At 43.4% G+C, this 23,761-nt stretch overlaps 1 protein-coding gene and 1 pseudogene across 2 annotated transcripts in view; both read right to left on the bottom strand.

Moving 5' to 3' along the window:
* The window catches only part of LOC105497533 (cholinergic receptor nicotinic alpha 7 subunit), a 134,125-nt gene that overhangs the window by 33,072 nt on the left and 77,292 nt on the right, over positions 1-23,761 (bottom strand). The window lies entirely within an intron of this gene.
* LOC105497531 (large ribosomal subunit protein uL3 pseudogene) lies at positions 2,022-3,348 on the bottom strand (annotated as a pseudogene).

Raw genomic sequence — 23,761 nt, 5'->3', positions numbered from 1 at the left:
GCTTTTGACTTCCTTCTCCTTGGATTGCATTTAGGTTTCTCCCATTTTCTTCATCCCTTCCCCATTCGACCCCTACTTGTTTGGAAGTTAAATATAGTATTCTTAATGTGTCTGGTCTGGTGGTTATTCTCTCATTTTAACCTTGTATATTTTACTTCAAGCTGGCGTCTTCATGGTCTTCCAGAGTAATATAAGTTCACCTGAGGGTTTTACTTCCAAGCACTGTCCAAGTTACTGTTTCATGCTACATTTTCCAATATTTTAATTCTATTATTATTACTATTATTATTATTATTATTTTTGAGATGGAGACTTGCTCTGCTGCCCAGGTTGGAGTGCAGTGGTGCTATCTCGGCTCACTGCAACCTCTGCCTCCTGGGTTCAAGCGATCCTCCTGCCTCACTTCCTAAGTAGCTGGGATTACAGGCACCTGCCACCACGCCTGGCTAATCTTTGTATTTTTAGTAGAGATGGGGTTTCATCATGTTTGCCAGGCTGGTCTCGAACTCCTGACCTCAGGTGATCTGCTTGCCTTGACCTCCCAAAGTGCTGGGATTACAGGCATGAGCCCCTGCGCCCTGCCCCACTTTGTTTTTAATACTCTCAAATTCATCATTATTATTTTATATAACCAAATCTGTTTACATGTACCTGAATCTTTGCCAACTGCTTCACTCACTGCTTCTCATGGCTAGTTCCTAAGGGTCTTCTGGTAGTTTTTTAAAATAGTAGCACAGCCCCTGCATGGTAAACTCCTTTAGTATCTCTTTTCCCGAGAATGTCTTGATTTTGCCCCCCAGGTAAAGAATGGTTTAGCTTAGGATAAAACTCTAAGTTGACAATTATTTCCTTTCATACTTAAAAGACATTATTTTCGTTTATTTTTCTGGCTTCTATTGTTGCCTTTACAAGGTCTGCAGTCAGTCTAATTGCCATCTCTTTGTTAGCAAGCTATCTTTTTTCTCTCATCGCTTCTAGGATCTTTTTTTGGCTTTGGACATTCCTGCAGCTTTTCTTGCACAATATGTCTTGGGCTCATTTCCTATCACGTATCTTTCCTCAGACTTGTAACTCCTGAATCTGAGGATGTATGTTTTTCATCAATATTATTACATTCTCAGCTGTTCTTTTGGGACATGGCTTCTGTTGAAAAAAATCATTGTATTTCAATGGAAAACGATGTGTCCCCTACAGCACATAGATCTCACTTAGCAAGTCTCGCCCTGTTCACTGTCTGAGCTGTTTTGCCACTGTGCGTGGACTGCAGGCAGCTGACAGATGCGGAAGTTCTTAGTCGCCCAGTAGTGATTTAATTGGTAGTGCCTTGACTTCCTGCCCCTTTAGATGAACAAGTTTTGTGTCCATTTAGAATTCATCTTGAAATTCCTTTATTCTGTATAATTTTGTACTAGTTTGACTTTCCCATTGAACTGAGGAGAACATCTGCTTGGTTTCCTCATGCGACATGAGTAAAATAGATTCTTTGGCATGTGTTCATTTTTATATCTGTATGTGAGTCATAACTTTACCTGTTTTCTGAAAATAATCTCTTAACATTTCTCCCACATGCTATTTATTATTGCCTTCTACTATTCCAGCGAGTGTGTGTGGGAGCACCTATCCCCCGCATGGGAGGAAATGGCCCTCCTTGTCAGGCACAGCCTCTCCTGGTGGCTGCAGGCTTCCAGACCTGCTTTCTGCGTGACCTTGGCCACACTGTGCTCCGGCTGCCATATCTGAAAATAATCACAGCGCTTTCCTCAGAAGGTTGTTAATCTATGTAAAGCACTTGAAATAGGGCCTGGCACACAGAAGCACTACAGAAGTGTTAGATATTATTGCAACGACTGTAAATCATTCTTTCCTATTTTCCATCTATTTAGCTTTCTATGATTCATGCAGGAAATTGCCTCTGCTCCTTCGACTGTGTCTCATCTGACATTCTGTGCCTCCACTGTCTTTAATTCTGATGGTTATATTATTTCTCATCTCTCTTAATTTTACTTGACTCTTTTCAAAGCTTTTTTTTTTTTTTTTTTCCAGTGGAAAATAACTTTTATTGAGACCCCACCAGCTGCAAAATCTGCTCCTCGCATTAAGCTCCTTCTTCCTTTGCAATTCGGTCTTTCTTGAGTGGTCCCATGAATGCTTTCTTCTCTTCCATGGTCTGGAAGCGGCCATGGCCAAACTTGGAGGTGGTGTCAATGAACTTAAGGTCAATCTTCTCCAGAGCCCGCCGCTTCGTCTGCACCAGCAAGGACTTGCGGAGGGTGAGCACCCGCTTCTTGGTTCCCACCACACAGCCTTTCAGCATGACAAAGTCATTGGTCACTTCACCATAGTGGACAAAGCCACCCAGAGGGTTGATGCTCTTGTCAGACAGGTCATAGTCAGTGGAGGCATTGTTCTTGATCAGCTTGCCATCCTTGATAAGGTAGCCCTGGCCAATCTTATAGATCTTCTTATTGATCTCAGTGCGGTGATGGTAGCCTTTCTGCCCAGCACGTGCCACAGAGAAGGCCACACGAGCAGGATGCCATGCCCCAATACAGGCCACCTTGCGCAGGCCTCGGTGGGTCTTGCGGGGCAGCTTCTTGGTGTGCCAACGACTGGTGACCCCTTTGTAGCCTTTGCCCTTGGTGACCCCGATGACGTCGATCATCTCATCCTGCCCACTTGGTTCACAGGTACCTGCTGCTCGAGCCTCTCGCGGGCCCAGTCCAGCTTCTCGGCCACGGTGCCTCCGTTCACCTGGATCTCCATCAGGTGGGCCTTCTTCTGGCGCAGAGGAAGCAGGCGCATCTGGGTGTGGGCAATGACACGGATGACTTGGCAGTACTTCTTCATGCTGCTGAAGTCCTTCTCCAGCTGCTTCTTGCCATCCTCATCCTGCCATTTCTTGCAGTACTTGGTAAAGGCCTTCTTCTTAGATTTATGCCAGTTCTTACAGAAACGCCTCTTGCATTCATCACTGATGTGCTCAGCGAAGACAGTCTTGAAGGTCCGGAGGCCTCGAGGGGTTTCCACGTAGCCCACAATGCCCACAACCACCATGGGTGGCGTCTCCACAATGGTTACAGCCTCCACCACCTCCTTCTTGTTCACCTTAGATCCTGGCCTGTCGACTTCCTGCACGATGTGGGTCATGCCAGCCTTGTATCCCAGGAAGGCTGTGAGGTGGACCGGCTTAGACGGATCATCTTTAGGGAAGCTCTTAACCTTCCCGCGATGCCTGCTGCTGCGCTTCCGAGGCAGGAAGCCGAGCGACCCATGTCTGGGAGCCGAGAACTTTCTGTGAGACATCACGCCATCAAATCCCGCCAGTAGAGCTCAAAGCTGCTTTTTAAAGGGTTTCTCTTGTTTGTGTTTTTAATTCTTACTTGCATTTAATTATTTTCAAATCATGTTAGTTTCTATTGTCTTAAGTGTTTAAGAGTCCAAACCTGCCTTTTGCTGTTTGTGAATGCTTGCTCAAAGTGAGCTGTTTCTGTATGTGTTTCAATTTGAACTTCACTTTTAGCTGATTTTTGAAAATTGAGTTTTCATATTATTTCTTATAGTGTTTCATTCCTCATAGAGTTTTCATCTGTAACGTTTTCTTAAAAAATTTAATGAAGGCCAAATGGCACAAGAGCTTAAAAACACAGATGCAGGCCAGGTATGGTGGCTCATGCCTGAATCCCAGGAGTTTAGGAGGCCGAGGTGGGTGGATCACCTGAGGTCAGGAGTTCAAGACCAGCCTGGCCAACATGGTGAAACTCCATCTCTGCTGAAAATACAAAAATTAGCCAGGAATGGTGGTGGGTACCTGTAATCTCAGCTATTCAGGAGGCTAAGGCATGAGAATTGTTTGAACTTGGGAAGTGAGGGTTGCAGTGAGCTAAGATCACGCCACCTGCACTCCAGCCTGGGAGACAGAGCCAGACTCAGTCTCGGGGGGGAAAAAAAATACGTAGTCACAGGGGTGGGACAGGATGGATGAGGGAGGAGGATGCAGGAGAGAAAGGGGCAGAGCCCTTGGCTGCCCTCTCCCAGCATTGCCTGCACACCTGGCCTCACACCTAGACACTTACCAGAGCACGGAATATTTGTTAGGCTGCAGAAAACCCGTGTCTCAAACCGCAATCACCATCCGCAGAGCATGTTCATGGCACATGAAGCTTGCTGACAGGACAGACTGGAATGAATTCCCAACTCCCAACCTGTGTTGCTAGCGTGTCTATGGGGATCCTGTGGACCTGGTCAGAAGAGGACTTCTCTCCAGGTGCCCTGCACTCCATTCTACCAGGTACCCAGAGCCTCACAGATCAGACCACTTTTCATGCCACTACAAGTGGTGCTGGAATTTCCTGGCTTCTGCTGGACATATCAACCACCACCTCAGATGCACCAGAAGGCACCCCTTCCCTCATCTGTTGTGAATTCCCACGGAAGACTTTGGGCCCTGACCGAGCACAGCCTAAAACAGTCACGCTTCTTTTTCATCTTCTTGTGCTGGATGGCAGATTTTATTTGTTTCAATTCCAACTTCTCAGGGAGAGTGCAGCATTTTGAAGGTCCTGGCCTTCTCAGTGCCAACCCACCTTGTACAGGGCAAGAGGGCAGAAGCACGAGTTTTACTCCCGCCTTCTTGGGTAATGACTTTTGCGACCTAGGATGGTTGACTGAACTCCCCAGGGCCTCGTGTGGGAGAGAGCTGGGCTCCACGGGCCCCACCCTCCTGCCTGCTTGTAGCCTGTAGCCTGGGCATTCCTTCTAACAGTTTTACGTAGCCTAGATAAATGGACACGAAGGAGCTCATGAAATTAAAAAAAAAATTTGTCCATTTCTAAACTACATGACCTGTTATGCCTTTTCTGGCTCCAGATGTATGAAACAAAAGAAAAAAGGAAGCTAATTATCCCCAGCAGTGGAAGGAGAAGATGTTCTGACACTGGGGTTACTATGCACGCAAGGACTATTCACCATGGGTGGAAATCCATCTCTATGGAAATGGATCACTTGGAGACACGAAGGTGAAGGGAACAACATGGTGCCCTGCCAGCTTGTCCCCCAGTGACAATGCTGACCAGGCAGACAGCCAGCCTTGAGAGCCTCCTACACAATCGGACGGCTAAAGTCCACACCTGAGGTTCGTTGAAAAATGACCAGGCTGATTTTTTAAAGAGCTTTTCCTTTAGATTGAGTGAAGAAATTGACCACCCTTAATCTGAATAAATATAAAGTCTAAATAAACTAAGCATATGCTTTCAGAAAAATACCACTTGCTATGACAGCATAAATACAAGAAAAATGAGGAGGAGGTAATATGGCTAAAAAGAATAAGCAGGAGCCGACCAGGGTTAAATCAGGTCACAGGGGTAGGGCTCTATTCTGATGGAACTGGTGGCCTTATAGGAATAGGGAAGCCAGCACGTGCCCCTCTTTCTCCCTCTCCCACTCCCTCTCTCTAGAAAGAGGGACACATGTGAGGACACAAGGAGAAGGAAGCCATAAACCAGAGAGAGTTCTCATGGGGGAACCAAATCCAGAACCTTGATCTTGAACTTCTCAGCTCCCAGAACTGTGTGAAAATAAATTTCTGTTATTTAAAGCCTCCCATTCTATGGTATTTTGTTATGGCAGCCTGAGCTGAGTAATGATTATTATTCTTGCTAAATATGACTAAGAAGTCTGAACATAATCCATGAATAAACATAAGAAGGCTGTGAGCAGTTCAGAGAAGAAGGCAAAAGGGATCACACCTTTGTGACAGGCAGAATGGCATGGTGCTGAGATCCCTAGGTTTACTATTTATGTTATGTATTTCAAACTGGGTTCTGGAGAAGAATGCACAAAACAAAACAAAACAAATCCAACAGGTGCAGACCAAAGAAGTCCTGAGAAAAGCTTGCCCTCTCTCGCCGAACGGTCAGGAGAGAAGCAGCCTGACAGCTGGACCGTGCTAGCCAAGAGCCCTGCCCCAGGGAAACACCAAAGGAAAAAGCCGGATTCCACCAGCAGCCTCATCAGCAAAGACCTAGTGAGCATTCTAGATTCAAACATCCCCAGGCAAAAGGGAGATGCTCCTCCCCATACTTGCATGAGGTGATGTTAGAGAAGGCCAAGCAGTGACTTCATCTTGACCCAGCCGCCACCTGCTGTTTCAGTGGAGAACATTTGAGGAGCCTGGACTTCCACTCCCGCCTAGCAGTACCAAGGTCCCCATCCCTCCCAGGTGTCAACAGAGGCTGAGTGGGGAGCCTGGATCACCTGACAGCAGGGGTGGTGTTCTCCCTCCTCTGCTGGCACAGTGTCAGAGGAGGCCTAGTGAAAAGGAAGACTGAAGTAAGACTTGGGAGTCTCAAACAATAATACCCAAAATGTCCAGGATATAATTTTAAACATCACCCATAATACCAAAATCAAGAAAAAACCTCAACTTTAATGAGAAGAGAAAATTAGCAGATGCCAAAACAGATAATTCAGAAAGTTGGAATTTTCTGGATTTTAAAACCTCAACCATAATAATGCATTGGTAGGCAATTAGGAACATGTTTGAAACCAGTGAAAAAGCAGAAAGTTTCAAAAAAACAAATAGAAGATGTAAAGAAAAACTAAATGAAAACTTAGAACTGAAAAACACAATAACTGGGATTACAAACGTGGGCTGGGCTCAGTAGTAGAGTGGAGATAGCAAAGGAAAGGATCCAACTTGAAGACAGAATAGAAATTATTCAATCTGAGCAACAAAGGTAAAATAGACCAACAAAAAAAAAAAAAAAAAAAAAAAAAATCAACAGAGCCTCCAGGGGTGTGAAGCCGTAACAAAATCTGATATTTCTGTCATGAGAGTCTCACAAAAAGAAGAGAAAGAAAATGAGAGTGAAAAATATTCAAAGAAATTATTAAAAATTTTCCAAATTTAGCAAAAGATACACATCTACAGATTCAAGAAGCTGAGTAAAACCCAAACCAGTTAAATCCAAAAAAATTAACGCCAAGAATCATCATAATCAAACATCTGAAAATTAAACATAAAGAGAAAATCTTGAAAGCAGTCAGAGAAAAATGATCCATAAGGGGGAAAAACAAAACTAAACAACCACCACCAATTTAAATGACAGCAGAATTTTCAACAGAGACCAGCAGGAGGCGGCATGACGTTTTCAAATGCTGAAATAAATTATCTGTAAACTCAAAATTCTAAATCCAGTTAAAATATCTTTCGGGAATAATAAAGAAATGTCAAGACATTTTTCAGGTGAAGAAAAAACTAAGAGAACTAGTGAGCAGCAGAATTACCCAAGAAGTATGGCTAAAGGAAGTTCTTGAAAGAGAGATAAAAACAATAAAAGAAGGAAGAGAAAATTCATCTACTTTACTTGAACCAGTAAGATGTTTATACCAGGCCGGGTGCGGTGGCTCATGGCTATCATCCCAGCACTTTGTGAGGCCGAGGCGGGTGGATCACAAGGTCAGGAGATCGAGAACATCCTGGCTAACATGGTGAAATCCCGTCTCTACTAAAAATATAAAACATTAGCTGGGCGTGGTGGCGGGCGCCTGTAGTCCCAGCTACTGGGGAGGCTGAGGCAGGAGAATGGCATGAACCCCGGGAGGCGGAGCTTGCAGTGAGCCGACATTGTGCCACTGCACTCCAGCCTGGGCAACACAGCAAGACTCGGTCTCAAAAAAAAAAAAAAAAAAAAAAGAAAAAAAATTGTTTATACCAGTAGTCAGTAATGTAATGTTACATACATAAAATGTAATATCTAGAGCAACCATGAAACCATGAAATAGGTGTACAAAGAGACATACTCAAAAACACTATGAATAAAAAAGAAATTCTAAAAAAGAAATTCTCAAAAAATGTTAAGTACACCATAGAAAGGCAGGAAAAAGAAAAAACGAAGAATATATCTATATATATCAATCACACAGACACACACACCCTGCAAACATTACTCAAAAAACACAAGAGTAACTATGTTACTATCGGATAAAGATCTTAGAGAAAAGAAAATTATGAAAGACAGATGTAAATTTACATAATGATAAAAGCTCAATCTACCAAGAAGACGTAGCAATCATAAATCCTTTCTCAAACAAGAAAGCTTCAAAATACGTGACCCCAAAACTGATGGAAATTTTCAAAAGATATAGACAAGTTCATAACTATATTTGGAGATTTCAACACTCCTCTCTCAATAATTCATGACAGGACAACTAGACAGAAAATCAGCAAGGATATAAAAGAACTTACATCATCAAACGACAGGACTTAACTGGCATTTAGGAAACTGTCTACCAACAAGTACTCATGGAGCATATACCAAGATAGACCATATCCTGAGCCTAAGAAAAACCTCAATACATTTAAAAGAAGTGAAACTACACAAAGTGTGATATTTGCCCACAATGCAATCAAACTAGACATGAATAGCATTAAGATGACAAGAAAATCTCCAAACACTTGGAAACTGAATGCCAAATTGCTAAATAATCCATGAGTCAAAGAGAAAGTCTCAAGGAAATGGAAAAAAATACACTGAACTGAATAAAAATACAATGTATCAATATGTATGACATGCTGGTAGTGCTGAGAATAAATTTATAGTACTGCTTATTTTAAGAAAGAGAAAAATATTCAAGTCTGTATCTATGCTCACTCGGTAAGAAACCAGAAAAGAGAGACAAGCCCCGCAAGTAGAAGGAAGTAAATAATAAATATAAAAGTATAAAATCACTGACATGGAGAAGAGGAAAAAAAAAAAAAAGAAAAAAACACGAAAAAAAAATCAATGAAATGAAAATCTGCTTCTTTGAAAATATCAATAAAATTGACAAACTAACATGAGGAATGTATCCCATGTGTCACTACACAGACATCGTAGACATCAAAAGAATGATGAGGAAAGCTATGAACAACTCTCTACATAGAAATCAACACATACAGTAACACATACAGCACGAACTACCAAAACTCAACCAATAGGCTATAAATAAGCTGAAGATCCCTAAAACAAACACATTGAGTCCATAATTTTAAAAGTTTTTAAAAAAGATATCTCCAGATCCTGAATGGCTTCGCGGGGGAATTTTAACAAACATTTAAGAAAGAATTAATGCCAATTCTATAACTGTCTCCCAGTAAATAAAAAAGGATAAAACACTTAGAGGATTTTATTAACCTCATAACCAAAACTAGACAAAGACAGTAGAAAAAAAATTATAAAATGCAAAAACAAAAACTGCAGACCACATTCTCTCATAAATATACATAAACCACTCAATAAAATATTGGCAATACAACTTAGCAGCATATATAAGGAATTACACATATGACCAAGTAGAGTTTGTTCCATGAGTGTAAAGCTAGTTCAGTAATTGAAAACTGATCAATGTAATCTACCATATTAAGAAGCCAAGGAAGAAAAATCACATGATTACATCAATTGATGCAGAAGAAGTAAGTAATAACACTCAACACTCATCCATAATACAAAGTCTAAGAAAACTGGAATAGAGAGAAACTTCCTCATCCTGATAAAAGAAATTTGACAAAAACCTACAGCTAGCATCATACTTAATAGTCAAAGACTGGATGTTTTCCCCATAAGATCAGAAACAAGATAAAGTTGTTCACTTTTAACATTCTAATTCAGCATAATACTAGAAATCCTAACCAGGGAAGTAAAGGAAGTAAGAGGCCTAGAAATCAGAAAGAAATAAAAAAAGTTCCTATTTTCAGGTGACATAAGGGTCTATGTGGAAAATCCAAAGGAATCTCAAAACAAAAACAATTAAAAAAAAAAAACCTGATAGATCTAATGAGTAAGTTCAGCAAGGTCAGAAATACAAGATCAACATAAAATAATTAATTGCTATACTAACAACAAACGTGGATACTGAAAATGCAGTGTCATTTATAACTGGTCAAAAATGAAACAAATATAAATTTAACAAAACAAGCATAAATCTTACATGCTGAAAACTACAAAATACTGATGGAAAAAATCATAGAAGTTTGACATAAGAGGGACATACCATGATTATGGATTGGAAGATTCCACATAATTGTCCCTATGAGAACCTCTAGGTTCAACAAAATTCCCATTAAAAACCCAGCAAGAGCTTTGTACATATGGATACACAAAGTCAGTCTGAAATGTATATAAACAAATAAACTAAAATAGCTAAAACAATTTTGAAAAAGAACAATAAAATGGGAAGAAGCACTCTACTCAATGTTAAGCCTTACTATACAATGAAAGCAAAAGAGTATAATGGAGAGAGAGCTAGATTAATAAAACAGAATTGAGAACCCAATAGTAGACCCACACAAATACACCCCACTGATTTTTTTCAAAGCAATTCAGAGGAGGAATATAGTCTTCTCAATGAGTGGAGCTGGGATAACTGAAAATCCACAGGCAAAAGGATAAACTTTGATGTAAATCTCAGATATCATACCAAAATTGACATCAACTTAAAATAAATGACAGACTTAAATGTAACATTTAAAAATGTGAAACTTTTAGAACAAAACAGAGGTGGAAATCTTCAGGACTCTAGGCTATGAGTTCTAAGAATTGACATCAAAAACACAATCCACCAAAGTAAAATTTGATAACAACAACTTCACTATAATTTTTAAAAAGAACATGTTTACTCTGTGAAAGGCCCTGGTGAAGAAGATGAAGAGATAAACTACAGAAAGACAAACTATATCTTCAAAACACATATCTGACAAAAGGCATACCTAGAATAAAGAACTCTTAAATCTCAAGAGTAAAAATAAAACAAACAAAACCCCACACAATCTAACTAGAAAATGGGCAAAAAGACATGAACAGATTTCAACGAAGAGGATATACAGGTGACAAAAACCAACACATGGTAAGATGTTCCACATCATTAGCCACTAGGAGAACATAAATTAAAAACACAATGGGTTATCACTACACACCTACTAGCATGGCTAAAATAAAAAATAGTGGTAACACCAAATTCTGGGGAGGATGCAGAATAACTTGATCACTTCTGTTGGGAATGGCCACTCTGGAAAAGAGTATGGCAATTTCTTATAAAACGAAGCATCTGCTTATTATACAACCTAACAATGGCATGCTTATGTAATTTATACCAGACGAATGGAAACTTCAAAAACAAACAAACATGGACATGGATGTTATAGACGCTATGACTGCAATAGCCAAAAACTGAAAACATCTCAAATGTCTCTTAATGGATTAACAGTTACACAAATTGTGGCACATCCACACCACGGACCACTATTCAGCCAATCTCAAAAGGTTACAAACTACATTAGTCTACATATATAATATTCTTGAAATGCCACAATGACAGAGATGGATTAGTGTTTGCCAGAAGTTAGGGACAAGGGGGATGTGGCTATAAAGGGATAGTGCAAGAGACCTACAGTCGAGGAACAGTTCTTTATCTTAATTTGTTGGTGGTTACATGAATCAATACATGTGACAAAATTGCTTAGAATTATACACACACACAAAAATGCATGAATGTAAAACTGGTGAAATCTGAATAAACTTTATAGCGTATACCAATGTTAATTTGGTAGGTAATCTGGCAATTTAGGAGGTAAAGATACAGAGTTATTTAAGGTGTTTCTGCTGGGGAATATTAGGAGGAATACGAAAATGTACCTCCCCATAATTTTTTTCCATTTCTTGTGACCTATAATTATTAATGTTTCAAAATAAAACAAGTTAGAAACGTACTAAATCCAACAATGGTGAACTAGAAAGTATCATCTCTATGAATTATGTCACTATTAAAATGATGATTAGAAAAACCCATGGAAAATATGATGAGTGAAAAATGCAGTCAGCATAACCACATAAAATATATTAAGTAGATGGATTGAAGGAAGATAAATAAAATGAAATTTAGTAGTTTAGGGAAAAGGAACAGAAATCAAGCAATTTGACTGTGTCGTGGCTATCCGTCTTGTTCTTTTGAAATACGAAGGCTTCTTTCTTTGCCTTGCCCTCAACCGGAAGCGGTTTTCATAATAAATGAGGCAGAGTTCAACAAAGCCAAGATAAAGAGACTGTATCAACGTAGACTTAAAAGTCAGAAATAAATGCAAACTACAAACTCAGATGCTACCTACCACAGGTCTTTAGGAAGCCATGAACCCACTGGTAGGGACAAAACATTTAACTAGCTCATAGTTATAACCTTTAGAGGCACCATCTGGAAGTCATAAAGTGGAATCCATACTATGTTCCGCTTACTAAGAACATCAAAGGAGCTATGTTACAGCACAACATATTTTGCCTATTAATTACAAAATGCATAAAGAATTCTGTAGTGATTCACTAAAGTTCTCTAGCATTAAAGCATCCCTGGGAAAATGAGAAGCACAAACTAAGTATCAGGCAGAAGCATTCATATTGTCAAAATCAAGTTCCGGATCTTTTTTTGTTTTGTTTTGTGTTTTTTGCCATCAGCCACCAGTGGTGAGAGCGCCATTCATCATTCAGTTGGTTTTCTCTGGACAGCAGGATGGAGACAAGCATGTAACTGAAGTAAGCATATGGGCTGAAATTCATGACTTCCAGCCACCAGATACCTCCCTGTTTCCATCTAATTAAAGGAATGCAAGCTGGCATTCATGCCCAGTAGGACAGAGTTTTTCACAAGTGACCCAGGGGGACCACGTGTGACTGATTCCTGAGCTGTACTCTACACCTGCTGTATCAGACCCTGAGGAGGCAAAGATGCAGTTTCCATTGTTAACAATCACTTGGCAGCTTCTTAGCCAGAGCAGATGTTGGAACATTGAATCAGAAGAGCTAACCAGGCAAGCAGGATCTAGATCCCCTACATGGAGCCCAAAGCACTATCTAAGAACTCCCTGAGCAGCCCGAGAGTTTTCAAAGCTCTTCCCAATTGCCCCCTCTTGACCCCAGGAAGACTGCAGCGGAGCGTCTCTACAGTCTCCTAGACAGCCTGGGCAGCGCAGTTCTGAGTCCTTGACTCTGGGTCCCCAGGCAGCAACCCCGCTGCTACTCCAGCTTCCAACACAGGGCCCAGCTGCAGGAGAAGGAGAGCTGGCAGACCCTAGTGCTGCTCCCTGGCTCTTTCACTCTTTCAGGAGCTGTGGTAAATTTTTGTCGTTTTCCTCACAATGGTTTGGTGCATCTGTACCAGGTTTATTCTTTGGTATTTTATGGTTATCATCATGAGTGTAAATGAGGTCTTTTCTTTCCATTTCACTTCACTGTTCTTCACTGACACCTAGCTCAGCTATTGTCTTCTTTCTTAAATCTTTTATTAGTTCCAAGTTTGTCAGCTGCATCTGCCTTTAGGCGAATAATCAACTGGAAGTAATGACAGTGTTTTTTCTTCCTTGTAATAGATTCCTTTTTTTAACTTGCTGTCATAGGGCTCCGGCTAGGGCATCCACCAGGCAGTTGAAAGCAGTGATAGCTGTTGTCTTAGTCAGTTCTGGCCGCTATAACAGACTGCCAGAGATCGGGGGGTTAAATAACAAACATTTATCTTCCATGGTTCTGGAGCTTGTAAGTCCAAGATCAAAGCACCCACAGATTTGATGTCTAGGGAGGGCAACTGTCCTGGTTTGCAGATACACATCTTCTCCTTGTGTCCTCAGATGGCCAAATAAGCAGAGACAGGAAGAAAGCCTTGTGTCTCTCTTTATAAGGACACTAATCCCACTCATGAAACTCCGCCTTTATGACCCAATCCCCTCCTAGAGGCCCCACCTTCTAACTCCATTGCCTTGGGGTTAGGATTTCAACACACTAATTTTTGAGGGGACACAGTCCTTCAGTCCCTAACATTTCTCATCTTTGCCTTATCTCTGACTTCGAGGTGGATTCACCTGATTTTTCAACAGTCAGCTTTGTTTGCCAGTTTTCTTCTGAGTATTATTTATCTGCTTATGAATTTTCTTCCAGTCTTAGTTTATTTTTTGTGAATATTATTACTTTTGGGAAATATTTGTTAGATACAAATCTTTCTCTATATCTTCTGGGTTAGTTTTATCAACTGTTTTATTTCATTCCATCTAAGCATACTTACCTTTCTTGAGATTCTGGTTTTTGCTAATTTCTCCTTTGACTTTCATCAGCATTGATTGTATTTTTTTGCAGTCACACTGCAACATAATTATTCATGAGCACTTTTTCTCAATAAATTTTCCTTTAATCAACATAAAATATTCATTTTGTCCCTTTTTACGTATTTTGTCTTTCATCTATATTTGTGAAATAAGAACAATGCTAAATCTGTTTCTTCTTATGGCATTTGGCAGACATGGTTTTTCAATCCTTTTAATTTCAATCTTATGGATTATTTGATTAAAATTTACCTTCTGTATATACAATATAGTTGGATTTTGATTTTTTTAAAACCAATGTAGGAGTCTGTTTTGGTTTGAGAACTGTTATGGGATTTAAACCCATCTGAATTTTTGTGATTAGTGATTGTTTTAACTTGTTTCTGCTAGTAGGTTTGTTTTCTGTTTTTTTTTGTAGGCTTTTTTGGGTTTTTTTGGGCCAGATTTTCTCATGTTAGAGAAGAAACACTCTTCCTCTACCCTTATAGAATCTTTTGGGGAGTGGGGGGCTTAGGAATTAAACTGACAAAAGACAGATGAGCAACAGAAAACTGACTTTTATGCCTACATGTGCACGGGGGCACAAAGAAAAATGTAACTCTTTAAACAGCTAAAGATGAGGTTATATACTTCACAGGGGAGAGAGAAGGGAGAGGAAGGGCTTCTATGAGAAGAACAAATAGGTTTCTAGGGGAGCAAATGGGAGATAAGAAGGTCTGTGAGACAGTTCTGTTTATGCAGGTGCAACTGGTCTTTTTCATCTTCTTTCCAGTCAGTAAAAACTCCCCTAGAAAGGAGATCTATGCCAGCCTCACTCCCAGAAGTTGTTGCCTGTAGTCAGATAAGTAAGCTCTGAAAAAGCTTCTTTCTATCTGTTTAATCTCAAATGTCTTCAGTTTAAGATAACGTTCACACCCACGCCGGGGATCCATGAGAGTCCCCATACTTACACTGTTTCTCAGTTTTCTGTTCTTGCATTACAGGTATCAACTCCAGGTTTTGGTCCCTTATTTTATGTCTGGTGGTTTGGAGGTTATGATATTATTTCTGTTACTCTGATAGCTATTCAAATATTTAACATATATATTTACTTGTGCTTCTTTTCATTTTGTGCATTTAACGAGGGTTATCTTTACCATGCATGAACCAAAGAAGGCTGACACCAAACGTCTGCTATTACTTCTACTTCTTAGTCCCCTGCCAACAAAAACCATTTAACAACATCATCAAATAATTTGACTGAACTATGCCTTTTAGTGATTCCATCACTCACGAGTGCTGACTATATCCCAGGTTTGCCTCGTTCTTGGTTTCTTCTCATTTCGCTGGAATACAACTCTGAGTAATTATTTCATACTTGAGTATTTACATACTTAAAACTGCTTTTATTTTTGCCCAGAAAGTTCAGTTCAGCAAAATATTTTATTTTAAAAATAATTGCCCTTCAATATTTGAAAATAGTCCTCTATTAGGCTACTGTTTCTTGCAGCTGTGATTTTTTTTTTTTTTGCTTTGAGAGCTTATAAGGGTTTTGCCTTTATCATCAGTGTGTTAAAATCGCAGCAAGATATTCAAGACATATGTCTCTTTTTATTCACCCTGCTCAGCTCTCAGTATGATATTGGCACATGCATAGATGACTATAACAATCCCACTTCAATTCCACAGCGAGAAAGATGTATTGCTCAATAAGTGCTGTTAGAATTATTTTCTATCCCTTAAAGAAAAGTAAAGTTAGACCCTTACCTCACAGCATACACAAACATTTTGGGGGGAGTGGGGGGAACATACACAATAAAAAACAAACTATTCAGTTTACCAAAAATTATCAGAAGAAACTATACTAGAATAAATTGATAGTCTCCTGGTCTGGGACCCCAAAGCCATAAAGGATCCGTAAAGAAAACAATACAAAAATGCAATTAGTTAAGGATGTAACATTTACATTAAAAAAAGACCACAAATAATGTGAAAAGATCTCCAGAGTCATTTCAAATGGATAATCTTTCAAGATAAGATTGGTGTGGGTAGTGGAGGAGAAAAGAGAATAATTTCTAGACTAATTTGCTTCTCGGGCTAGGACCCATACCCTACCTCCCTGCCCCACACAATCAGAACTTACTTATTTTTAATCTAAGGGTGCTGGAAGATGGCTCTCTTGATCCAGAGAGCCTGAGTTCCAAGTGCTACTGCCCAGGTTCCGGCCTCCAGTAACTCCCTCCTGGAACAGGGTAGTGGCCCCACCAATCCCTCACCCACTGCAATGTGCTGCTTGCCACGTGCTATTTGTCACACTAACTTGGGAGGATTAAAAAATGCGAATGGAACGTGGTTGCTCCCAAGGAGCTCACTGGACAGTGGGGAAAAACAAGAGTATCAAACTCACATCTGCAGCATTGTGTGATGGTTAGAGTCCTCCAAGGTACACAGCAGCCCAGAGTAGGCGACTGTGGCCAGGAGTCAGGGACAGATTTCCAGAGAAGTCCGGCTGGGCTGGTTGCCATTCCTTAGACTATAGCTAGTCCCTGACCTGATTATCCCTGTTCTTTTCCCTCTCCCTTTCATTCCAAGCACATGCATCGAGGGTCCTGCCACATTTAGTCCCTTCCAAGGTGAACTCTCCCCATCCCCGCTAAGGGCCCTGTGCCATATGACCTAACTTACATGTCTTTCCATGAAGTGCCCCATCTTAAAAGTGAAAAAAGGCACCATTAACAGCAGTGCCAGGACCTCAGGCACAAACCAGGGCTGTCCCAGACAGACCAAGACGTATGGCCACCCTGCCTTGAACAGTTGCCCACGCCCTCCCACTGGATGAGGCTTGCTCTCTTCCAGATCTTTCTAAGATGTTATGTCCCTGACATACGTCATCTTCTGCTCTGCAAGATGCACTTTGTGCCCTTGTCTTACAGCCACAAAGAGCCTGTCAAGGATTGGGAAAGGCACGAGGGTTTGGAGTCAAGTCCTCAGAACTGCGTCAACAAGCCATTTAATTTCAGAAACCATTTCCTCAATTGTGAAGCAGAGAGAGTAATTTTAGATGACTTCACTGAAGGACACAAAATTACATCAGATGAGACCACCCACGGTAAAGTGATTTGCTACTGATTACACATGCCTCAAGGGCAGTGAAGGTGCTTCTAGTATCTTACACAGAGTAGGTCCCCAGAAAATACCACCCAGTCGACTGACAGCAACAGCTCCACTGACCCTGTGGCCCTGGCCCACAAGGAAAGCCTCAGTTTCTCCAGGTTTTGATACAAGCGAGGGGGCACATCCAGCTTGGGCCTTGCACCCTGCACCACTGAGGTCTTAGCGTGCTGGGGAGGCCCAGCTGCCTTCTGATGCCTCACACACGACTTTGTAAATCTCTTCCTGTGCAGACAGTTGAAGATTGCATCTCTGGTGGGCAGTGGACACGCGCAGGGAACCCACAGCAGGCTCGGGAAGGGACGGGGTGGCAGCGGACCCTGACCCTCACCTGGCTGCCCGCCCTGCTCCCTCAGGCAGCTCATGATGAAGACTGAACCACCCATCGAGTTCCTGTCTCACGTATTTATCACACAGCCCTTACAACCATGCTGGCTCTGTGTTCCACATCACAAAGATCACTAAGCTCATCTCCAAAAGCCGCGCCCTTGGACACAATGAGCTTCAGGGCCCTTGAGGTGCAGGGGGTTGGGGAGCTGCCCCGTGGACTGGCCCGTTGCCACATGCCAAAAGACAGCCTCACCCAGGCCACCTCAATGCAACGCTATCCCCACAAAGTTCCGTTCACCGCAGCACCTGTCCTCTGCTTGAAATTCTGCTCAAACTCTTGCACAGCAGTTGGATTCTGTCATTCCATGCTCTGCCGTGGCACTGTTCTGTGGCCCACACTGGCTGGCAGGGGATTTGGTCAAAGAAAAGGTAAATGTCAGATTCTGAGTGAAACCAGTCAAGAAGCGACAGTAAATCCCACAGCAGCTTCAGAAAAAAAAAAAAACAAAAAAAAAAACAAACAGAAAACCCCACAGCAGCTTCAGAAAAAAACAAACTCCCTCTTTTTAGGAAGCGGAAGGCTGAGTCTGGCAGAGCAGCCCAGAGCAGGTGCGAAAGTGGAGCCGGCTCAGAGGGAGGGAGAGGGGATCTCTCTGCTTTTTAACTTTAGAAAATGAAACACAAGAGACCGAGCTCTTTCCTGATGTGACGAGAGACTGGCCGGTAATGAGTCAGACTATGGAGTCAGGCAGACCCTGCTGAGTGACCTCGGGCAAGTGGCTGAACCTCTCTGAGCACCAGCTTCCCGCCCTGAGAATTGTGGATGCTCAAACAGACTTCATAAAGTCTAGCAAGAAGGCATAAAGCCACAATTTCCTGGCTACCATTTGCTGGCACCAGGCGAGTGCCAAGTAAAGGGGGCTTGGCTCCCCGGTGCTGAAGACCAGGAGCTGCGGGCAAGCAGGCTGAACGCAGTGCGTGGCACCTTCAGAAGGCACCGGATGAGGCAGGCAGCATTAACAGTCAGCCAGCAGCAGTCCACTCACTCCGGTGCCAACAGGTGGGCTCCAAGTTAGCCCGAGGCAGACAGCTGGGCCATCGGGGGCTGATTAACAACACACACTTGCCCTTCCTCCCTGCCTCTTGCTGAGATGCTAGAAGAAAAAACAAAAGCAACACCTGCCCACTGCCACAGGCTGGGAGGAGTGTACAAGCAGGAAAGAACAGAGAATAACTTCTGGACAAAATCACCTGAAGGGAATCAATTGCTAACAAGTCAAGAGGAGAATATGAATAAATATTGTTTTAAAATTTTCAGAGCAAAAAGGAACCGAAACAAAAATTCTATCAAAGGTATCAGGGCCTCTCCTGTCTCACTCACAGTCAAAGCCAAGGCCTCCACGACTTGGTCCCCAGCTCTCCCCATCATGTCTCGGCCCTCTCTCTGACCCCTGGCCTTCCCCACCCACCAATTCTCTCCAGCCACAACAGCTCAATTTGCTCCTAGGACAGACCTGGACAGCATGTTCCTGCCTCAGGGCAATTGATGAATTTTTAAAATGATAAAATCATGACACTTGTGCAAATATAAAATGATCATGTGTCAAAGACTACTTAAGTCATTAATGAATGAAGGAACCAGGAACGTGTTAAAACCAATTCTGCAGAGCATCCTAAAAGCAGACACATACAAAGACAACCAGGCACACTGGTCTGAATCTGTCGACAGGGGAATTGGTCCACCAGCAAAACCCATTTCCTTCTCTGTGGACTAGAATCATTGGTTTTGCCATCAGTTTTCTAGAAGTTAGAGTTGAAAACTAGTTTGAAGACCATGACAGGCACAGTCCACTACAGACTCAGATGACCAGGAAGGTGCCTGTGACCGTGCCTAGTATTCCGGAGGAACCCAGGTGTCTTTATTTTTTCTTCCCTCACTATTTTTTTGCATTTCAAAGTCTTTCACAAGCCTTCTTGACAAGGCCCCTGCACTGACTGTTCCTTCTGTCAGGAACACTCTCCACTTGATATCACAGGGCCTGTTCCTTCGCAGCCCTCTAGTCAGTCTCCTGGTCTGTCCCTGACCTCTGGCTCAGCCCTCAACTATTCCCTTTCCTGCCTAATTTTTCTGGGAGCACCCACACTCTGGCCCATGCCCCCCTCCTCTCTTCCCCATCTCTGTTTCTCTGGTGGGTTTGGGTCTGGTTGGATCACTGCTGAATCCTTAGTTCCTAGAACAGTGTGTGATTATGCTGCGGGAGCCTTCACTAAATATTGCTTGGAGTGAATGAACAAATTAAAAACAAACAGCAAGAGTGACCATGATGACACCGGGGAGGGTGAGATGGACAGTTCGGAGGATGACTTTGAAGATGCAAACATAGGTTGGCTGGCTCCACTCACTGCTTGAGAACAAGCTGCTGCTCCCCCTCTTCCCACCACACATGATTTAAAAACAGCCTCCCTCCAGCTCGGGTGCGAATATCTGATTAATATGAAAGCTGTAACAGCACATCCTCAAAACTCCTTCTCTGAGGTTCCCAGCAGCAAAATTACCTCTGCTCATCTGGAACTACTACTGTCTTAGTTTGCTTTCTGTTGCCTGTAACAGGATGCCTGAAACTGGGTAATTTATAAAGAAAAGAATTCATTTCTTACAGTATGGATGCTGGGAGTCCAAGGTCAAGGAGCTGCACCTGGTGAGGGCTTCTTGCTGGCGGGGGCTCTCTGCAGTCCCAAGGTGGTACCGGGCATCGCATGGGGAGGGGCCTGAAGGTGCTGGCTCAGGCCTCTCTTCCTCTTCTTATCAAGCTACCAGTCCCATCCTCATGATACCGTATTGATCCATTAATCCATAAATAAGGTTAAAGCATTCATGAGGGCAGAGCCCTCATGACCCAGCTGCCCTTCAAAGTTCCCACCTCTCAACACTGCCATATTGGGGGTTAAATTTTAGCACAAATTTTGGAGAGGACAGATATTCAAATATTTGTAAAGGACAAATATTCAAACTATAGCAACCATATCACCTTCCAGTGATGCCCTGGGGCCCTCCGAGAGCCTGGCCATGACTGCATTATGAGCCTTTGAGCACCAGCAGGCCAACCTTGGTTAGACCGAGGGATACCACAATTTCAAGAGCTATTAACCGTGACAACACTACAACTCACAGATTCACTCCCTCAGATGCCATTCCATGTGTACACTGCCATGATTCCATAATAGACACATCGCAGCCCACGGGGGCAGGCACCACTTGCTGGGATGCAGGCTTGGGCTCTTCTTTAGTCCAGTGAAATCTGCCACCTGCCTGCCTCCTCTGCTGTGGCTGAGAACACCCTCCTCCCTAGGACCCTCAAGTCCTAGGACTCTCTCCCTTCCACCCATATTGTTGCTATGCTCCCCACCAGAAGCTGAGATTGGATCTACAATCACAGCAGGGTGAAAGCAACTAGTACTTGAGTGGATGGCTCATCTGTGCTGTAGCAGACCATGTCAACAATCCTCCTCCCGTGCCCAAGGCCCTGACAGCTGCCTGCTGCAAGCATCTGCAGCTCTGCACTTGATCCACACATGGGGCAGGCAAGCCAGAGGTGCCAGGGAGCTGACACCCCTGGCAGCAGCTCTCAGCCTATGATGGAAGGCAGCTGGCAGATAAGCATCCCAGTTTCCTCAGAACAAGGCTGAGATGTGCTACACAGTCTCCCAGAGCTCCCCAGGAGGAATGGGCTCTGGTTGCTGGCAGTACGATTTGCTTTTCACTGCTCACTCCAGCGGCTTGCCTGCCCTCCCTATCTCACTCCCCTCCCCTCATCCTGCTTCCCAGGATCCCTTCCCAAATAAGCTACAAGCTCAGGAATCCTTGTCCTGGGTTGGCTCCCCCAGGTTCCCTAAGACGCCTGGCACCTCAGTGACGAGCACAATTATGAGGCTTCCAGGCTTGGCCACACTGCTCTCAAGTGTGTCCTGCATACAAGCCCCCTCCCCAGGCTCTGCTATCAGCCACAGGGTCAGGGAATTGAGTGAAAGACACAAGCCTGCAGATGACAAATGTAGATTTGCACACTCAGTGAAAAAGGATGGCTGACACCCCATGCTGTTCTAAACTTTCGGAGGCAACAAAAACATCTTTAAATATCTTTATTGAAAAAGGTTTCCATTATTGCAATAGAAATTTCTGACCAAGCAACTCAGAAACAGAGAAGCCCAGAGAGGGTGAGGCAGTTGCCTGTCTCTGCACGGTGCATGGTGCAGGTGCATCCGCGGAGGTGCCGGGATTCAGACTGTCCTTCTGCAAGCCCACTGCTGATCCCAGCGAGGCCTTTAATTCCATCCAAAGGGGAAAATCACGGCAAGCCATCCATAATTGCTACCCACTTTAGGCAAGATGGTGTTCAGAAAACTCCTCGAGCTGCAGGCTTAAAGTAAAGCAAAATAAAGCAACAAAGAAATGACTGGGATCAGCACCAGACAGAGACGCTTTTATTCGTGTCCATCCTCTCCTCAGTGCGACCTGGCCAGCTGGCTGGCAGCAGCACAACTTGTTCCCCATCCATCAAGGAAATACAGCAACCCATTCCAGAAACGATGCAGAGATGGCTGTTTTGCAGTGACCCAGCCACTTTACAGCATGGAAAATGCATTATATCTCAAAAAGCAATAGTGACTCACGTGGGGACTCCAATATCAAACCAGAATAGAGTGAGAAATAGGACAGACATGTTTGGGAGGCTTCACCTGAGCTACATCAACACTCTTATCAAAACCGGGGCTTACACAGGACGCATTTAACCCCCTCCTTTAGGAAAAGCCCCTCAATTCCATTCAGACAATAATGAACTAACAGATGAGTCTAATAAGCAGAACATATTATTTTCCATGCCTGGAAGCTGGCAGAAAGCATTAAACTCAGTATCTCTCAAAATACCCAAAAACAGAATATCAGAGGGTTAGGATATTACTAGTGAAGCCTATTTTTGCTATTTCCTGTGTCCATTTTTGGACTCAGTCTCAGCTGAATGTTTTCTAGGTTGCCTACATGATTTCTTTCCTTTCCTTTCTTTCTTTTCTGGCTGTTCTTAGCCGCACTGTATTACACTGATCCATCTTCTTCGCTCCTCCTCCTAATAATTCCTGCACCCTCCCTTCCTCTCCATCTTGTCTTTGCACAAATGTGTATCAAGTGCCCTGCTAGGTGCCCCTAAGAGGTAGCAAACCCTAAGTGCCATCGTGGACAGGAATCCTTTTCTACGTGACAGAGCCATGTGTTCTAAACTTGGCGGGGGTGAGGGTGTCGGGGAGGTTTCCCACTGGGAGTGAAGGGGTGGGCACTCCTCACCCTGCAAGAAGCTCATAGAAATGCTCTGCCTGGAAGCATGGGTGCATCAATGAGCCGAAGGACAAGCAGTAGGGCTGGAGAGTGGATGAGGCTACAGGGCAGGGGTGGGCTGGTCAGCATATGCCTGGGGGCTGCACAGTGTGTCCAGACAGGAAGGGGAAGCCAGACAGCAAGGGGAGGCAGGGATGACAAGATCTGACTTGTCTGGGAGCTCTCTCCTCCTGCCTGCTCCTCCTCCCACATTGCCCCTTTCAGTGGCCACACGGCGGAGTGTGCCTTCCCCTTCACGATGCACGCCTCTTCTGGTCTTTCTGTTTCCTGGGGCTTTACTTTGACCCTTGCAGTTTCACTGCTTTCCTTCTTCAGCTGTGATCACTAGTGTCCACAGAGCGCCCTGTGGTCTCCCTCCCACCCTTCTTGCCCTAGATAAGGGAGCTGATTTCCCCTTTCTTGACTCCAAGCTGGGCTCCTGCCTATTCTGACCAACAGAAGGTGAAGAAGGGCTGTTGCAGGACTCCCACACCCAGTCCTTAAGAGTACCAGCAGCCTATCCTTCCTTCCTGTCAGAGCACTGCTGGCCACCAAGCTGGGGGACACCAAGCCTTGTGGAAAAGGCCCAGAAGGAGTGGGTGCACAGCTCCCGGCTGAATGGCTGAGCTTCCCACCAGGGCCGGCATCCCCACCGGCTCAGCCCAGTCCTGCGCCGCTGTGGAAGTGCACCCCTCAGCACACCGGCCCAGTGGAGCCCCAGCCCACGGCTGTGCCCAATGCCACGTGAAACGGACAACCAGCCACATGGGCCTGGACAGCCCATGACATCATAAGGAATA

This window comes from Macaca nemestrina, chromosome 7, assembly GCF_043159975.1.
Source record: "Macaca nemestrina isolate mMacNem1 chromosome 7, mMacNem.hap1, whole genome shotgun sequence".
In the NCBI taxonomy this organism is placed as follows: Eukaryota; Metazoa; Chordata; class Mammalia; order Primates; family Cercopithecidae; genus Macaca; species Macaca nemestrina.
Note: the sequence above shows the minus strand (reverse complement) of the source record. Positions and strands in the feature narration are given on the sequence as shown.